The sequence below is a fragment of the Nothobranchius furzeri genome, chromosome 9, assembly GCF_043380555.1.
Source record: "Nothobranchius furzeri strain GRZ-AD chromosome 9, NfurGRZ-RIMD1, whole genome shotgun sequence".
Classification (NCBI taxonomy): Eukaryota; Metazoa; Chordata; class Actinopteri; order Cyprinodontiformes; family Nothobranchiidae; genus Nothobranchius; species Nothobranchius furzeri.
Window position 1 is genome coordinate 58,978,985 of NC_091749.1, and position 19,843 is coordinate 58,998,827.

At 43.7% G+C, this 19,843-nt stretch overlaps 1 protein-coding gene across 2 annotated transcripts in view; it reads right to left on the reverse strand.

Annotated features, from left to right (window-relative positions):
- Positions 1-19,843, reverse strand: part of zfhx3b (zinc finger homeobox 3b) — a 250,778-nt gene that overhangs the window by 188,480 nt on the left and 42,455 nt on the right. For both annotated transcript variants that reach the window (XM_070554993.1, XM_070554992.1), the window contains exon 3: positions 2,036-2,110. The gene's annotated coding sequence lies outside the window, so the exon portion shown is untranslated. The remainder of the gene's footprint in view (positions 1-2,035; positions 2,111-19,843) is intronic.

A 19,843-nucleotide genomic window follows, 5' to 3' on the forward strand; every position in this document is an offset into this window, starting at 1 on the left:
ACACACAGTGACCAGAAAAAAAGTCACCACCAAAAACTGTGTGAAAATGATGTCTCATGCTCTCTGAACCACTCTTTCACTATTTGAGCCCGATGAATCCTGGCATTGTCATCTTGGAATATACCTGTGCCATCGGGGAAGATAGAATAACCTGGTCATTCAGTATGTTCAGGTAGTCAGCTGACCTCATTCTTGGAGCACATCCTGTTGCTGAACCTAGACCTGACCAACTGCAGCAAGCCCAGATCATAGCACTGCCTCCACATACTTTTACAGTAGGCACAAGGCATGATGGGTGCATCGCTTCATCTGCCTCTCTTCTTACCCTGATGCACCATCACTCTGGAACAGGGTCCATCTGGACTCGCCAGGCCAGTTTTTAATAGTCTGTTGGACAGTTCTTAACCCAATTTTAGTCGTTTCTGCATCTCCTTAAATGTTTTCACTGCTTGATGCATGCCAACGATCTGACCCTTCTCACACAGACTAACATCTTTTCCACAACCACCACATGTGTCTTTCCACATGGTTGTTTAAGAAATGAGCAGCATGACGGTTGAAAGACAATGGTCCATGCAGCAATTATCCAATATGAGGCCCCTTCTTATTAGCTTAGGTAAATCCAGGTGGCCACTTTTTTCTGGCCAGTTGATGTATAACAGTCTTTTAAATGCCAAAATAAGATTTCTATCAATGTGTGCTCCTTCGACAACGACATTAGCCCAACAGGCTCAAAAATCATCCTTGATTAGAACTGGGGTATTCAATCCTGGTCCTGGAGGGCCGGTATACAGCATGTTTTAGGGGTTTCTCTGCTCCAACACACTAGATTCAGTGGCTGAATCACCGGTGCAGCAGCTCATCAGGCTCTGCAGAAGCCTGTTAATCACCTGCTGATTGAAATCAGGTGGGCTGAAAGAGAGTTAAAACTAAAGAATGCTGGATTCCGGCCCTCCAGACCTAGAGTTGAATGCCCCTGGTTTAGAATAACGTCGCCACTTCAGCTGAATTTATTTACATTACTTAATATTAGGGCTGGCTCATAACGCAGAGCCATTCATGCAGCTCCTCCAAAACTTAAGTTGTTCCCCTATTGCGCAACATTTTCATCACCATTGTAACTGTCAGCCCAGTTGTCCCGTACACGAGTCTGCGTTAACAAAAACAAATTTATCGTTTTCTACACGAGAACAAACAACCAAAACATCCTCTGTTACAGATCTTCTTTTACTCACGGCGAAGCGCTGCCATTGTCTAAATCTGCTTAATTAGGAGGATAAACTCATGAGTATCATCTCCTTACTCAAAGACTTGATTCATGCGCTATCAAAGCAACACTTGTGCACTGAACCATGTTCATCTTTCCTTTCAGTTCTTTCTGACTGATTCCTCCTGTCAAATGCGAACCTCTGGACGGGCGCCAAAGAATAAATTAGGTTATTCATTAGACACATCAAATATAAATTACTATTCAATTAACAAGCCAGTCAGGCTGAACTAATCAACTAATTAGGCCATGTGTGTACACAGACAAGCTAACAAAAGCACACGAGTCCCGTGGGAACACGGTGGAAGCCCCTGCCAAAGAATGACACTGCAATCACGAAGCTGCTGGTTTAAGAGGGAAACGGAGAAGCGGGTAGAGTGGCGCTCTCGGCGGCCATGTTTTTTGGAGACTAACGTTTTCTTTAATTCTTCCTGACACAGCAAACTAAAAAAATACTAGAGAAAGATGTAGATCTGCTCCAGATTTTAAAAACTGTAAAAAGGAATCAATCAGACGAAATGTATTCATGAAGCTGATTAAAAACGTTTGCCCTCGACTAAAGTACCGAAACGTGTTCACTTGGCAACATTCCTTCGTTTTCTTTCTTTTACAAGATCAAATTGAATAAAATTTCCTTGGTCGGGTTCATAACGAGGACGTCTGAGTCAATAATACTGCTAAGAAACACGGAGTCTGACTAATGTTTCATCTGCTGCTGTGACAGAGGCAAATGTCTGGTTACGTCCAGGTCGGTCCGCACTCACGTACCTTTGGGCCTCGGCAGCTCTGGGTGGCAGCGTCGGTTGTTCGAATGTTATCTTCACAAACACAGCAGATTGCAACCTGAAAGGAAACACACACACACACACACACTTACATCATACACCAAACTACAACAAGACTAGATGAATCATTATTTAACCGTTCCTATAAAACATAAAGACTCAGTCTTCAGGTGGACCCTTAAGATGAAAAAGTGATTAAGACATAGAGCGACTGAGACAATTCTAGCCCTTCAACCCTTCATAAATGTCTGAGGTCTGATGGCGCTCCACTAAAGGCCAAAGGGGGGGTTGTGGAGAGGAAGAACACCATTATTGTACCAGTAAATGTCAGAACAGCCCCATCTAATTGTGCCATTACTAATTCATGTTTATTAATGCAGTGATGTATGATGGCTCTACAGACAGACTCAGTTTGTCTGCACTCGTCATGTACGGCTTATTTCTCGCTGCCTGGCAGGCTGCAGGGATACTCTTCCTGCCAGACTCGGGTGGGTGAGGGGCGGAGTGAGGCAGCAGCGCCAAGTGGTGTGTGACTTCAGCAGTTGACTGATGGTGCTGGTGTCTTCACGCTGGCCCGGTGCCAGGGCCCCTCCGGTCCCCAGGTCCCCAGCCTCTCACTACCCCAGAGCCTCTGGGCAACAACCACAGTTATTGTTTTCACTGGCAAGCAATTAGCAGCACTTACAATTTATTTAGTCATGCTCTAATGTGGGGTAATTAGCTCGGGGGCTCATGCAAGCCTCCCCATCCCATCACCTCGTCCCTCACATCAGCGCGGGAGAACGTGAGGGAATGCGAAGGAGATGCAGAGGGGTGTAAACATGAAGAGAGCTGGAGCAGAGCTGGGAGGATTACAAGAGCGCCAACCCGGCTCCGTGGATCAGCACTTTTTAAGAGATCTTCAGGGGCCTGTTGGCTGAGCGCAGAGCAGGAGGAAAGGGCAAACACAGCCCAGTTACACTTTTATAGAATGCTTTGTGGAAAAACACCCCTGACACACACCTCGCTCTGGCAGCTCGGTTTGTCATGTGGCCCAAGGGGGCTCCACTAGCCTATCACATGACCATTGTTGTGACCTTAAAGGGCAGCTTCCTCAACAAGCTCAGGCCACTCCCACTGGCTGAACTGCTCTGTGGAGAACACAGCGTGGGTCACGGAATAATGTGATGCATCTGGTCCTCAGGGCGGAATTAAAGGAAAGAAAAGCATCAACAGAACGTTGAAAAAAGCCCAAATAGATTCTGCAAAAGCTGACAAGTGGGAAAAAACAAAACATAAAATATGACATGCGCACATTTGTTCATGGCTGTTTATCTGCTGTGTGGTCTTTATGTCACAAATACGACATCTAGCTTGAGTCTACAGCTTCTAACGTGTTAATTGAGGGAAAATGGGTGCGTGGTAACGGAACATGAAAGAGCCGCACCTCAGAACTACAATGCAGCTGTAGCTGGGTGAGCACGTGTCAGCAGATGAAGGTCAAAGGCAAGTTCAACAGCATATCAGCATCTTATACATATGTATAAACAAAAGCCATCAATCTTCCCTGGTTGGAGGGGCAGCAGCATTTGAATCTCTAAATATTAAAAGGAACATACAGAAAATGTATACAGCATGTCTCTTTGATCATATAAAGCAGCAAAAGACAAAACTTGCTGATGCATGACATCACTTCAGGCACCATTTGTGTGTGTGTGTGTGTGTGTGTGTGTGTGTGTGTGTGTGTGTGTGTGTTTATTGTTTGATCATTACTGATCTGGGCCTCCTCATCACCTAAAATTGCTACACAGTCTAGAAGGGTGATGCTATAAATGAAATATCCCTTTCCATTTCATCTCCGGGGGGCAACGAGAAGCTCTGAGCCAATCAGAAGCTCACAAGTCAACCCTTGACCTTTTTCATCTCAATATGACTACCTTTATCTCGCTGGAAAATTAGAACTGTCACACTATTGTTCATGGCGGCGGGGGGTGGAGGTTATTTAAAGATAAATACTCAAGCGGTCATGATCCATGCAGCAATCACGCCGGCGTCGTGGGAGCAGACGTAAAACATGCATGACCATCGATGAACGCTGAATCCCCGATGCAGCTCGGCATTTGCCTGCTGAACTTGTTTAGCATTGGGTGGATGGATTCAGTGAATGCTTTTGTGTTATTATGAATCATAAAAAAAACACACAGCTTAAACGCTCAATTTAGGCATGCAGTTAAAAGGAAACCCAGGTAGTTATGCTGCCTTGATTTCAGTGGTCTCCATAGGCAACCGGATTGCTGCTGGCTTGCTGATAAACATGAGCAGTAAGAGGAGTAATATGCTCCTGGTAACAAAGCCATTCGGTGACAAATGTGAATAGAAATGACGCAGGACCGCAAAAAACGTGAAGAAATCAGGCTTTAGCCACACACTCTGATCAGAACTGCTGTTGTTTACGTGTATAAATGCACACATACACACATAAATGACACATTTATATGTAATAAATGTCCTTCTATTTGATAGGAAGTTCTGATTTAAAAAGACATTTTCACTCTTTATCAAGTATTGTTCCGCTCACCCCTCACTGTTTGTGTCACTGTTTTAGAGAAAAGCTAGTCAACTAAAATATAATAACAGATCAGAAAGAGACCTGAAGCTTGCAATACTTTAGAAATTTTTATCAATTTAATAAACATAAAACGTCAAAGGCAAGTTCAACAGCATATTAGCATCTTATTTGTATATGATATATGATTTTGTTTCCCATCTAAAACAAAAATTCAACTTTTTCATTAGTTTTACCAAAGATTGGATTTACAAAATATCTAACCGTTTATGCAAAGTGTTTTTTATTTATTTAATTTTTTTGTATTTTAAGCCTTTGGTTAGGGATTTAAATCAGAACTTTATAAAGTTATTTTTCATGTTGTCTGAGCCATTGTTGGGTGGCTAAGAAAACAATCTCATTCAGTTTAACTGCAGTATTCAGAAAGAAGAAGAAGACGATCTTTTACACAACGCCTCTCAAGATAAAAATCACGAGGAGCTTCACAAAAACAAAACAAAATATGTAGGTATAAAATGATGCAAATATGTTTAAAAGGAGAAAAGAAAAAAAGTCATAAAAGAGAGGGAGAAATGAAAAGGAAAGAGGGAAATCAGTGGATCCCGGGAAAGGCGGAACAAGAACAGAATAAGGAGAGGGTGGTGACGACGGTCTCACCAAAGGCAGCTTGAACAGGCGAGTTTTCAGCTGCTTTTTAAAGGAGACCACTGGGTCCACTAATCTTAAGCTTGGTTTATGCTTGACGCATTCACTTTCCGCGCGGTGATGCGGCTCGCGGATGGAACGCGCTTCACAACTCGCAGTGTTTATGGTTCGTGTGGCTCGTCTCTGCGGTGAGCCAATATTCTCCCAAACTGAACGGGGCAGCATGGAGCTCTACAAGCACCCAACACTACACCATAGTAGAAGTAAAAATGACTGTTTACAACATGGCATTTCAGCATTTTTTAACAGCGTTCTCGTCTTTTCCGACAGTGCGAGTTATTTCTCTCCAAGAATTATTAACAACATGTTGATCACGGTGATCTTTGAGAGCTGAATCATACAAATGTATGTATTTACGAACCTCTGCCGTACTAGTTCTTGCCAGTCAGCCATGTTTTTCTGCGTCCGTCCGTCCGTCCGTCCGCGTGGTTAGAAATTTTCCGAGGTGCGCGTTGCGGAAATTCTGGGCCGTGCGGAGGCGCGGTGGAGGGGCGTGGTTGTTAAAATGACGCAAAATGACGCAACTTTTCCGTGCGGAGCCGTGCGGAGCCGTGCGGACCTCGCGGACACGTCAAGCATAAAGTTATTCTCCTGATCTGGCAGTATTTAGCTTAGCATAAACACTGTAAGTGAATGGTAACAGCTAGCATTTTGTGTGTAAAGTCATGAGAATTACTGAATATTGATCCTAATTGTTATTGGTAACCTTGAATCAAACTAATAACTAACACAAATGAATCACAGGAGCTGATTTAGACTTGGGACTACATCACGACAAAGCACAAGGGTGAGTTCAGGAGCAGCTGTGTCATGTTCGTGGGCCTCTGCAGCGGCGGCTTGCAGTTGAGCTTTGTTGTAATGGAGTCCCAAGTCTGAAATGGCTCCTGTGATTCCTTCATGTTATTATTTTCATTTGCAGTTCATGTGATTATTGGGGTCACAAAGAAAAACTTAGGATCATTATTGAGTCATTTTCATGACTTTTTTACACATGAAATGCTAGTTGCTACCATTCACTTACATTGTTTATGCTAAGCTAAAGCTAATGGGATGCTGCCAAATTAGAAGAATGACTGGGCTGGTTACAAAATGCTTTTCCCCACTTATCTAATTCCGGTAAATATGGCAACTGACTAAATTTCACTTATCTCTTTAAATACTACAAGAGTGTGAGTGAAGTGGCGACAATGAAAAAGCCTTGATTGTAATTCTGAGCACTATCTGATTTGATGTTTCTGGTCTCCACCAGTCATCTGATGCTGTGACCCTGAAACCTTCAGATTTGTCTGTAGGTGCCACACTAATCCAGACGACCTCATTCAACCTGAATGTTAATTTTACAAACTGCTTTCATTGCCTCGAGCACTTCAAATGTTTCAAATGTGCAGCGCGTCTTTCTCCAGTGTATCCCAGACTTTAGAGCTTCTCTGTCCGAAAGCGTCCAATGATGTAAACGATCTTCTGCTTAGGAACCAGCTTTTAAAGGTTAGTATCAAATGAAGAACTCTTGATGCATATGAGGGAAAAAATCAAGTATTTGATTTAACTTTTATTAATTAACGTGTCATAGCTCAAATCAAATCAAATCAAATCAAAGGTACTTTATTAATCCAAGATCAATTGTACTAAACAGCAACACTGTGAGGGCCTTTTTTCATCCAAAAATTAATATAAGTCTTAATTTCAGTTTTTGTTACTGTGTTAATTCCAGACATGGATTTAAGGCGATACAAATCTGAAAAAGTCTGAAAAGAACAAACAAACAGCATTTTCAGGCTTTCAGCTTATTTTTAAAATACATTATTTTCACAAATCTTTTGTGTTCCTATTTCTTTACAATATACATAAACATAAACCGACCAGTGCTGTCCAGGATGTCCACCGCGTGTCAAAGGATAAGCATAGGAAATAAAGGAATATGTTAATATTTTTTTTTCACTTCCAAGAGTAGTTATCATCTGTTATCCTGCTTGAGTAATGTCAGAGAGGGTCACAGGACAGTCCTGCGTCAAATGTTACATTCCCCTGATTGGTCCGTTCTCCCCATTTCCTGTTCATTGTGCACGAGCAAACTATTGTCTGTGGGTGGATTCTGCTCGGCCCTCGGAGGGGCCGTTCCCAAGGGAGCGCTGCATCTTTTATTAATCAGGACCGCTGCACCGCAGCCCTGCTTATCTAATTTAGCAGCCTGCGTTGATGCAACCGCGTTGGGCTCGGTGTGCTAAGAAGGGGGACGGGGCGTGGGGGTGCAGCTGGGTAAAAACAGAATGGGGGTTGGGGGCTCTACCTTTGGGTTTTCCATATTGTGGGGTGAGGCTGGGAGAAGGTGTATATCCAGGGGAGGGGTGAGGTAGCGACTAATCAGACACCTCGTCACCAAGTTTTAGGACTGAATCACAATACAGCAAATTACTTTTTGCTGACAAGAAAAAATGTGCATGGCCGCCATACAAAAAAAAAAGGGGATTGTCAGGAAGAGGTGACACATTGATTGCTTAGTATGCGCATCTAGAAGGCTGGGGTTCAGAGGCGTCCTCCTTATATATATGTAGAAGAGGCTCAGCAGGGCACAGCACAGCCATAAGGAGGAATGAGAAATTGAAATGCCACGTTAGATTGGAGACTCTTCCTCAAGCCAATCTCTCTTGTCTAGCCTCGGCTAGCCATATTAGTCCACCGCGTCACAGTCCCACCCTTTGACTTTTAGAGAATCACCTCAAACCACCAAACGTATATTTATCTGGTACCAAAAGCTACTGGAACACATGAAGGCATCGTGTGTATTTATTACGCTAAAAAAAATTACCCGCTTCTCTGCATTTTATGTCTTTTCTGCTTCTCCCCCTTTCCCTCTCATCTGTGTCAGGCCTCAGATGAATCAGTGTCACCGGTGTTGAGAGCACTTACTGTCAACCCTGGTGCCCCAGGCTGCAGCACTGATGGACACAAACTATAAAATATCAGCCCCCTAGGGAGACATCGCTCAGGCGCTGCCCCACAGCCTCGAGGGGGTGCGATCTGGATAGCGTGCACATACTTTGTGAATGTGCCAGTGTGTTTATCTGTGTATTCGTCGTACAAGGCTTTAAGTGTGACCTATATGTGTGTAATCATATGGATGCTTTCCCACGTCAATTGAGTGAAAGAGTTAAAAGGGAAGCTAATGAGGTGGAATTTGTTGCTTTTTTTAATGATTTTCCTGTTTTCTTTGAGTGTCAAAGAAGATTCAAGATTCAGTTTTTTAAACTTTTCCTTTTTTGGGGGGGGGGGGGGGGTCTGTTAGGTTCTGCAATTGTCCCACAAAGCACCTGGCTTTGTGTGCTCAGTCACAAAAGACCATGTACACATGTAGCTAGTTTTCTGTCCAGCCCATCTAGAGAAAAACGTGGGTCCACGCCAACTTGTTTTCAGCACACACAAAAAGAAATAAAACACTATGCATTGTGAAGCACATTCATAGGAATACCGAGCCTGTAGGTGGCAGTAGTTCCCCACATCTTCAACGTCTTTGCTGAAAAATATTTGTTGAATATGGAATGACTAGATGCATAACCGTCCTGAACGTCGTCCTTCGCCTGCGGTCTTCTATTTAGTGCAGAAACTGAGTGTACCGAGTAAATACACAGGTCACATAGGATCAGGGGCGCAGATGGGATTTTCAGACTGGGAGGGGGGACAAAGTTCCAATGTACCCTCCCCCAAACACACACACACACACACACACACACACACACACACACACACACACACACACACACACACACACACAGGAGGCGGGGTGTGGGGGTGTGGGTGTGTGTGTGTGGGGGGGTGTATCTTTACAGTATGCTCTAATGGGAAACAGGCTTCAACACTAATGGTTGTTTTCCGCTTGGTCCTAGAGCTCAACCAGTGCCAAGTTAATATAGCGTAATATTGTTTTTGGATGGTAAAAAGTGCAGGGGTCAAAACTTGACTTAGGAAAAAGTGGGGGGGACATGCCCCCCCTGTCCCCCCCAAAATTACATCCATGTATCTAACATTTGCATATCTCCTCCTCTCCCCGTCTCAGCGGGAGGCATTTTTCAAGCTCTAAAAATTCCCAAACTTTGCTCAGCCTGAAGGTTACACATCTCCACTATCTTCTGATGTAAAGTAGTAACTTCATGAGGGATCATATTTGTAGATGAGACTTGTTAAAGTCAGCAATGAGGCTTTGGCGCTTATAACGAGTAAGTCCCAACACTGACAACAATGTACTGAAACTAGAACCAACATGCATAAACAGACAGATTGGCCCCGCCTACTTACACTGTTGGTCATTTTTAAATACGCAGTAATTGTTGCTTGCCTTTTTCGCTTCATCCTGCATCCTAGCCTATATGTATGTCGATGGTCCTAGCAGCAACCACTTTGGCGCCTCTGGAGTCGGTGTTTGTTTACGTCATGCTGCATTCAATGTAATTGGAGAAAGGAGCTTCAAGCGCTTAACCTCCGATTTTGTTTTCTTTCTGGCCTTAAGCCTAGTTTATGCTTCTCCGTCAGCTCCGCAAGGGACAGACACGCACGGATTGATGGAAGCGTTTTGCTCTCATACTTCTCCGTCTCCTGGAGAGTGTTGCTAAGCAATTGCCCGGCAGGACAACAGAGGGCGTAGCGCTGTTCTGTGGTATCCTGTCATGTATTGGTCCAAGATAGTGTGTTTATATTGTGTTTTTTGTATATAAGAGACTTTTAACACGGACATATTTGTCTCTCATTCTCCTCCATCTCTTCATGCGCTCACCACCTCTAAACCCACGTTTCCTGTCATTTCCGTCCACAAATAAAACGCTTGCTGCACATCTTTTCACTCCTCCAGTCACGGGAGAATTAAACGTTCATATTTTTAGAGTGCTTTCGCAAGGTGTTCTTCAAGCTTCTCTGTGTCTGCCGCTAGTTATCCTCGGCTCTCTTTGCAATGGCGGCACTGTAAACAACAGCGGCGTCCTGACCAATCACAAGCTTGCGTAATCCGTCTCGTTCGACAGATGTTTAAAAAAGTGGGCTCGACTCCGTACGTACTTGCGTGCCTGCCGGAGCCCTACGCAAGGACGGATAATGGCGTTGCGTGTCTCCGCACTGACGCAGACGGAGAAGCATAAATCAGGCTTTAGTTGGGGGGACGAATCGGGGTCGATCTGAATCTGGGGGGGGACAGATCCCCCCATCCCCCACCCTATCTGCGCATCTGCATAGGATGTCAGAGTATTTCTGTTAGTTACGTCCACATGAAATATTCGTGAATCTCCACTTTGGTCAGAAGTTTTGAAAGAATCATTTTTGGTGCAGTTTGCCTTCATTTTTTTATGGATGACAGGCCTATCCTCGGTTTGTGGGAGATCTGGCTACGTGTGTCCAGAGTCCCATTAAAGTTCCACTAGTCATCACACACTGGTGAAATTACATTTCTGCATGTGACCCATCCCCGTGGGGAGCGGTGAGCTGCAGCATCGGCTGTGCTCAGGAACTATTTGGTGGTTTAACCCCCCCAATCCAACCCCTTAAAGCTGAGTGTCAAGCAGGGAGGCATTGGATCCCATTTTTAACCCTCCCACTGTCCTAATGGGTGTGACCCCACGAGGAAAGTTGACCATTGAGCAGGATTGATGGTTTATCCCTTGAGGTCCACGTGGCAGGGGTGAGGTGCTGCTCACTCCTCACCCCTGCCACATGGACCCAAGGGATAAACCCTCAACCCTCCTCAATGGTCAACTTTCCTCGTGGGGTCACACCCATTAGGACAGTGGGAGAGTTAAAGTCTTTGGTATGACCAGACCAGATTTGAACCCCAATTCCCAGGGCGGACGCTCATACCACTAGGCCACTGAGAAGGTTACTGTTTCTATGCAACTGTACGGCAAACCACAAATGAATCAGTCAATAAATTCAACAGCTCCGCCTGAACACATGTCCTGGATCAGCTGATAAGTGGTAAAAGCGTCTTGCCCTCTTGGCACTGGAAAGGCACAAAAGTCAGGAGCGTCCTTCTGTCCTCCACAGGTCACCACGTTGCTGTTCCATCATCTCATCACATGGACAAAGGTCCTGCCTGCTGCTCTGAAATTTTCATGTTTGTGGTTGTAATTGTAAAAATAAGAAACCCGTAATAACACAGTCTTCTGTTTTATGTGATAAAACCTATTATTAAAAAAGTGCATATAAATTTGTCTCTTAACATGCTTTTACTTATCTCCCAATATTGACTTTCCATTTACACCGTCTGCAGTCTGTGGCTGTTTGAGTCACTAAACATTAACAAAACTCCTCTGAGATTCAAGGACAAAGGCTTTATGCAGAAAATGAAGCGACTGCAGGCCAATGCTGATTCCTGCAGGAGAGAGATGGAGGACTTCTCATGTCATGTCAGAAGAACCTACACATGCAAACAGATCTAATCAAAGGCTTCGTGTTTTTATTTTTATTTTTCCTGAGCTGAGTGCTGTTATGGAAAACCTATCATGTGAATGGTATGATCAAAAATGGTTATTCTTAGTGCTGGCAGGTAAATGACAGAAAAAAACAGAGTGTGATCAAACACAAATCGGTAAACATGAAGGTACAATGCCTTTCGTAAAGCCGCACTAAAGTGTTTTTAACACCTTTAGCTACTGGTTTCAGTGATTATTGAGCCAGAAAATTGAGCAACTTCAGATGGATCCGAAACTGCACTTAACTGTTTTGTGATTAGGGTAGGAACATTAGTGGGAGGTCTCTTCCTGCTTTACAACTAGAGCTGTTTAGTGTGTTGGTAGCTAATATTAACACTAGCAGTTAGCTTTTTCAGTTTGCTGACCGGCAAGAAGAATAACCTAGAACCTGGAAGTAAAAGTCTGGAACCTGGAAGTAAAAGTAAGAGCTAAAATCTGAATGAACATCGGCCTTCAAGGAGCTAAAGGAGGCAACAAAATCACGGACTGATGGTGACCTGGCTTTGTTGCTACTAGACCGGTAAGTAATAAAAGTGTTATCCAATGGTGTGGATCGTTTTACTTTGTAATTAGTATCATTTAGTTTGAGTCTCTGATAGCTTGTTAGCGATAGCTTCAGTAGACTGCGGCAGAGTTGTTTACAACAGTTGTGATTCTGCTTTCAACCTCCTCCTCCTCCTCCTCCTGCTTTCAACCATCCTCCACCAAACTTAAAGTCATGTCGGAGGATGTTTCTGAATTTCAGGAAAGAACCGCCCTCTCCTTGCTTGGAAAAATTGTACATGGGAGAGAATGCCCTGTTGTCCTCGTGCTCGCTCTGTTTCTAGCTGCCGGGCTTGCAGCACTTCTTCTAGCACTGATCTGAAATGAATTTCTCCAAATAGCATGCCGAACTTTAGCTTACCTGTCGAGCAGAAAACCGGCAACAGAGGCGTCTGTGGGGAGTCCAACCTTTGCGTTCAGCACACGCCATCGTTGAAAAGAGTCTCCTAAAAAACTCTGGTCTCGTTTCTCACTTTGGAGGCCTTTCTCACCTTATCATAGACCTCGAAGGCACTATTTCTCTTGTGACTTTCAGCCATTTTCAAAAGAACCTGGTGAGAACGGTGAAGAAGGAAGGTGTGTTGCTCTACACATAAACAAAATGCACACGTGCAGGAAGTGAAAAATAATCCAGGAACGGGCACGGAGGAGGACGACAGCCTTGCGTGAAAGCTTCACCAGAATGATTGACAGTTATGCGGACCAATGGTTCTGATGATCCACTCGGAAGAACAAGATCCTCCGCTGTACTCTTAATGCAGACTGAAAAATCCTCCTTTTTTTTAAATTTCCTTTTCTAACATTCCAAATTAGCTGCAATGCTTCTATCACATGATGTAGGAAAATCTCAGCAAAGCAAAAGCTGAAGAAGAATGTAATGAGTGATATGTACAAAATCTAAATGTTAGTACAGGCGGACTAATTTCATTTTAGTTTCAACAGGAAGAGCTGCAGAGTGTTCTGGAAACGAGGCAAGATTGGACCTGCAGACCCAAGGTGACACTCACTTACAGGCTGCCACGCTTTGAAACTCATCTCTAATTTGTGATGAGTGCAATGTCATCTCCACTTCATCATTATGTGATATTTGCCACCTCTGCCAATGAGGCCAGCAGCGGGTGACTGAATAAGTGGCCTCAAGTTCAAGTTGGAGGGAATCCGCATAACAACCTTAGTAAACAATAGAAGCTAATAAAATATCAAATAATCAGAAATCAATTAGATTTACCTGAATAAACTCTTTCCTTGTGTGCAAGCATTCAAACAAAAATAGCTTTTTTATTGTTTTTAGCTGATTTTACAAGATTTCTTCCTTCATCCTAATGAGGCAGAGTCACAATAAAAACAGAGAGTGAAAGCCATTAAGGCTTTGCTCTGCGATTCCAATCCCACTTGTTAAGGGAAGCGCGGCGTTACGGGTTGGCTGAGGATTATGTCCACCAGACAGCTCTCATGAGACAAGCCTTTAGACTCATTTCCAGCAAAGTGCATTGGCATGCTCTTATGACTGGTCTCCATGTTATGAATAAGTAAATAACAACATTTTTCCAGTCGTTTAATCTCTGAGCACCGCAATTAGTAAGTCTGTAGTTTGAGCTGCCTTTTTTTTCTGCCCTTATTATTGTTATTGAAATGTCACGCTCTTATTTAGCTCCAGGATGAATAATAAATAAGCTATAATTACTGTCTTGAATGAGCTGACGGCTTGGCTGGGTCAGTGGTAAGGGGAGAGAGAGACCCCCCAATCCCTTCACCACCACCCCCCTTATATTCTCTCTCTCCCCCGTTTCCGTCTTCTCCTTTTTCTCCCTCTCTCTCTTTAATTGGATCTTGTAATTAGTTTCTCTGATGGATCTGGGAGGTCTCAGGCATCCTCTACAGCGTTCATTAGTGTTCTTGAAGGAGGGTGCAGCTTTTTAAAAGCTCTCCCCACTCAATCTTTCACGTGTCATAACACTAGATATGATTCTGCCCAAATACAGCAAGAGCAGCATTCTGAACGTGGCTCAGTTTGCATGCAAAAAAACACTAAAATGAAGAAAAGCTATACCGGAGGCCTTTGTGGGTGCACTAAATGTGAGGAAACTGTCCTTTCTACTATAAGGCAATGAAAAAAATACTAAAAATATAAAATAATACAATAATACATTATAAAAGTACAGTGAGGTGTGAAGAAATTGTCACATTTATGCTGTAAAAAATAATAAAAATGCCTTCAGACAGGACAAGAGTGCAGGTGCCCTTGTGATTTGTAATCTGAGGTATTGTGTTTTTGGATCGCAATGAGAACCAACTTTCAGTTGCTACAATTATTTTTTTCTTTTACATCACACACACACACACACACACACACACACACACACACACACACACACACACACACACACACACACACAGCAGACCCATGTACCCCCCTTTCTTCCCCAACCTTCACTGGCCAGGCAACACTAGACATCTCTCGCTAATCAGCAGCCTCGTCTCGCTCAGAGTGGTTGCCATAGTAATATGCTGGCTGGTCGACATGGCAACCACTCTGAGGTCCACTATTAAATGAAGAAGAGTGGAGGGAGGGACATGGAGATGGAGCAGGGATGAAACAGACACAGGAGGAGAGGGAGGGAGTGGGAGAGGGAGAGAGAGAGAGCGAAGAGGAGGATTGTCCTAGACGGGGGAAGGGGTACCTTGGTGTGTGTGTTGTGGTGGGTGGGTGGGTGGGGGGGGGGGTTTACGGGGGGTAAAGGGGGTAAAGGGGTAGAGGTTGCAGAAAAATGAAAAAAAAAGGGGGGGGGGGAGAGAAATAATGCACAGAAAAAGAAAGGAAAAGGAGGGATCCATGGAGGGGGCTTCCCATTGCTTTGTTTTAAATGAAAAGCTTCTGATACTGTTGCAACAATGTCGTTAACTCTGTGCACGACATTTTTTATTTATTGCTTATAGTTGGATTTTTATTCCATGAAAAAATACATGCAGCTTGTCTCAATACATAAAATACTGTAAACACCCATGTCATCAGTTATTTTATTTGCATTACACACACCTGTGGACATCTAAAGAATATTGTTTATTTATGCATGTTTGTAAATACTTATTGATATTCAGGAGCAACAGCTCTTTATGGCTAAAGCTAAAATAAGGCTAAAGGCCCTCATATTTGCAGAAAAAACTTGATTTTCGGTCAGTTGCAAAACATTTAATTTCATTTATGCACTTTTTTTACAGCTTCAGAAAAGTTGCATCTGTTTAAGAATCACTGATCTCGCATAACAACCCAAAACAACATCGTTAAACGCCCCCTCCCTCCCCTCCCACCCAAACCTAACTTTAGCTTGAGACACTAAACTGCCCTTGTTCCGTGAGACACACTAATCGTCCGACAGCAGCACAACCGCCGCAACCCCGTGATGCCCATTGTGTATTTGTTACCTTATTTTAAAATTCGCATACGCTTCTCCGATCTGTTACTTCATGTCCTGCACTCCTCTAAGTCGACTCCTGCAGAAACTTCTCGGCCTTCTTTCCGTCTTTGAATGCTTTCTTTTGTCCGTTCCACGTAAAGATGAGCGTTGCAGGATACACCAACCTGTGCTTCACTTGTAGCTCTCGGAGACGCTTCTTCACCGAGTTGAAAGCCTTCCACTTCTCCGCCAGCTCCCTTGTAACAACTTCAAAGAAGGAAAGCTTGACGCCTTGCCAATCGACTCCACGCTTCTCTCTGGCCACCCGTAGTACTTTCTCCCTGGCAGATGAACGTAGAAAGAGGACAAATATCGCCCTGGGAGGCTCGTTAGGTTCCGGCATTGGCACCGGGGAACGATGCGCACATTCAATTTCAAATTCACTTCCCGAAAGCTCAAGTGCTTTGGCCAGAATCTCCGTCACATATTTGTCGATGTTCCAGGGTGCCTCCACCCCTTCTTTAAGTCCAATAATCCGTACGTTATTTCTCTTACTACGGTTTTCAAAGTCGGGTTCTGGGATGAGGATCAGCACCTCCAAATCTGAGACCATGGTTCTCGACCGGAAAAGGGTGGCTTGCCACCTCCGGGTCGGGGGAGAGGTCCTACCTCAAGTGGAGGAGTTTAAGTATCTCGGGGTCTTGTTCACGAGTGAGGGTAGGAGGGATCGGGAGATCGACAGGCGGATTGGTTCGGCATCTGCAGTGATGCGGACGCTGAGCCGATCTGTCGTGGTGAAGAGGGAGCTGAGCCAGAAAGCCAGGCTCTCGATTTACCGGTCGATCTACGTCCCAATCCTCACCTATGGTCATGAGCTTTGGGTAATGACCGAAAGAACGAGATCGCGGATACAAGCGGCCGAAATGAGTTTCCTCCGTAGGGTGGCCGGGCTCAGCCTTAGAGATAGGGTGAGGAGCTCGGACATTCGGGAGGGACTCGGAGTAGAACCGCTGCTCCTCCGGATCGAAAGGAGCCAGTTGAGGTGGTTTGGGCATCTGGTCAGGATGCCACCTGGACGCCTCCCCGGGGAGGTGTTTCGGGCATGTCCTGCCGGCAGAAGGCCCCCGGGTCGACCCAGGACACGTTGGAGAGGTTACATCTCCAATCTGGTCCGGGAACGCCTTGGGGTCCTGCCGGAGGAGCTGGTGGACAAGGCCGGGGAGAGGACGGCCTGGAGCTCCCTAATTGGGATGCTGCCCCCGCGACCCGGACCCGGATAAGCGGACGAAGACGAAGACGAAGGGTTCGGGTTTGGGCCTGGATTTTGTAATTGGATCAAAACTGTAAATGCAAGTCCAAGGGCAGCAGTTTTGACAAACGGAGTGGTATCAGAGTTTTTTCATCTCACTCGTGGGACCCGGCAGGGGTGTTTGTTATCCCCGCTGCTCTTCATAATATTTTTGGAACCACTGGCCTTGGCTATTCGGGCTAACAGGGATGTCAGAGGGGTGCATGCTGTGGGTATGGAGCACAAGTTATTTCTATATGCTGATGACATCTTAGCATTATTAACGGATCCCATACAGTCTCTACCAGTACTACTCACATGTGTTGAGTCATTTTCAAGGTTGTCAGGTTATAAGATAAACTGGTACGAATTGGAAGGCATGCCACTTTCAGCATCATGTCATTCTAGATGCATTACTCCATTCAATTTTAAGTATTTACCCTCAGATATGAAGTATTTAGGAAAAATATAAAAACCCAAACTAGAAGATATTATGCTTTCAAATATGGAACCTCTCCTCCTAAAGATAAAAACAAATTTGGATAAATGGGGTAAATTGAATCTTACACTATGGGGTAAAATTAATGTGATTAAAATGTTGGCAGCCCCACAGTTCAATTATGTTTCCATGATGTTACCTGTGAGAATTCCTTTACATATATTTAGTGAATTTGAGAAGTTAATTAAAGATTTTTTGTGGAATAACAAAAAGCCAAGAGTGAATATAAAGAAAATGTGGGCCTCTAAAGACATTGGGGGAATGGTCCTGCCAAATGTGAAGTTGTATAATTTAGCTTTTGAAATGTCAAGACTGGCCAAGCACTGGACAGGTTCGGACCCTGAGCTGAGCTGGATGGAGATCGAACAGGAACTAGTGAGCCCTTTTACACCCTTGGATGTTCTCTCACAGGGCTCAGCAAGTAATGGACAAGACTTTTATGATAACCCAGTGCTCGAGTATTCAAAAGCTGTCTGGGTAGAGGTGCACAAGGTGTGTGGAGCATCTCACTTAAGACAACCTTACACCTCACTATGGAACAACACTGCCATACAGATTGGGCGAAAAACAGTGTTTTGGAAGGAATGGCTTGTCAAAGGTATACACAGGATAAGTGATCTTTACTCAGGGGGAGTGTTTATGTCATTCGCTGAAATAATCCAAAAATATGGTTTGGTAAGAGAAAATAATTTTTGGAAGTATTTACAAATAAGGGATTGTATTATCAAAGGAAAATTTAGTCAAAGCTCAAATATGATGGTGGGGTTTTTAGAATTGCCCAGTACAGCACATAGAGCAGCTGTTTTCTACAAACTGTTTAACAATCCAAAGAAAGAGATATGTGAAAACTTGAGGATTATATGGCAGAGGGATTTGGGTTGTGCAATTTCTAAAAAAACTGGGGTAGAATTTTGTCATTCTCGGATAAATATATAAGAGAGGTCAGGGGTAAATTTATTCAGTACAAATTAATACACAGGTGGTACTTCACTCCGTCCAAACTTTATAGAATGGGAATCAGTACCAGTAATAGGTGTTCGAAATGTAGTTCAGATCCAGGGACATTTCTGCATGCTATTTGGGAATGTAGGAAAGTTTATCCCTTTTGGCAAAAAGTATTGGACAAAATAGGTAGGTGGATTGGTATGATAATACCCTTGTCACCAAGACTGTGTTTATTAGGGGATCGGTCGGTGTTGCCTGGGGTTTCAAAACATGATTTTGTGGTTATAAAGGTGGGGGTGATTGCAGCGGCCCGAGTTATCCTCAGTGTATGGAAGCAACCATCTCCTCCAGAATATAATAGGTGGGAAGAAAATATGCTGAAAATGGTGGCATATGAAATATTTTTGGCTAGGATTAATGATGATAGGGAGGGTTTTGACAAATCATGGGGACGTGTTTTTGGCTAAGACGGTTGGAATTTATTTGGTTGGAGCGATCATCTTTAGTTTAATCTTATGCGTGCTGCGCTGCATGTTAGTAAGTATTGAAAATAGACCTAAAATACAAAGGTCAATTTATCATGGAATTGGAAGCTGTCCTTTTTTTCTTTTTTTTCTGTTGTTGTTTTGTTTTTGACTGTTCTGTTTTCGTTTCTATGTTCTCATGTGGTTAAAAGTTAAAAGTAAATAAAGACTTCAATTACAAAAAAACAAAAAACAAAAAACAAAACAAAAAACAATCACTGAACTCCTCCTTCTTATTTAACCTGATCTGTTGGACAGAATGTGATTTTGGTAAAATATATCAGTCAATTTGACAGAAAATGCAGGCTAAAGGGAAAATTCACCAGGATACGTGTACCTAAGTGTGTCTCTTGTGTTTTCTTCCATAATCCCTCAATCCTCACCTAGAATTCCCATTTTCATATTATTTATACCTGCACCTTCTCACAAGTTTTCTTCCTTTAGCCCTGCTCATTTTTCTACCACATTTATAAATAGCTTTTTCATAATGTCTGGTTTTTATAATAAATCAAATGCCATTCCATGAATTTGCCACCGTGGTCGGCACTCGGCAGTGACACAAAACAGCATTTGTTGCCTTGTGTAAGAAATTCCTCCATGAATTGAAAACCTCTCTTTTCCCCTGGAGCATCTTATGAAAGCTAGCTAATTGCATGTCCACGTTGTACACATCAGTCCCTGCTTCCCCAGTGCACCATTCAGAGGCAATTAAAGTGAGGTTAAACAGAGTAAGAAAGTGCGTCATCCACTTAATGCAATTAAGGAAGTGTGCACACAAACACGCCGCAAAGGTCTAAAAGAAAAACAGGAAAACAAAGCACAAAAAGGGCGAAAGGAGGAGGTTCATTTTGTGGGTGATGCATCATCACCCTCATCAAGTAGCTCAGTCATGTTGATG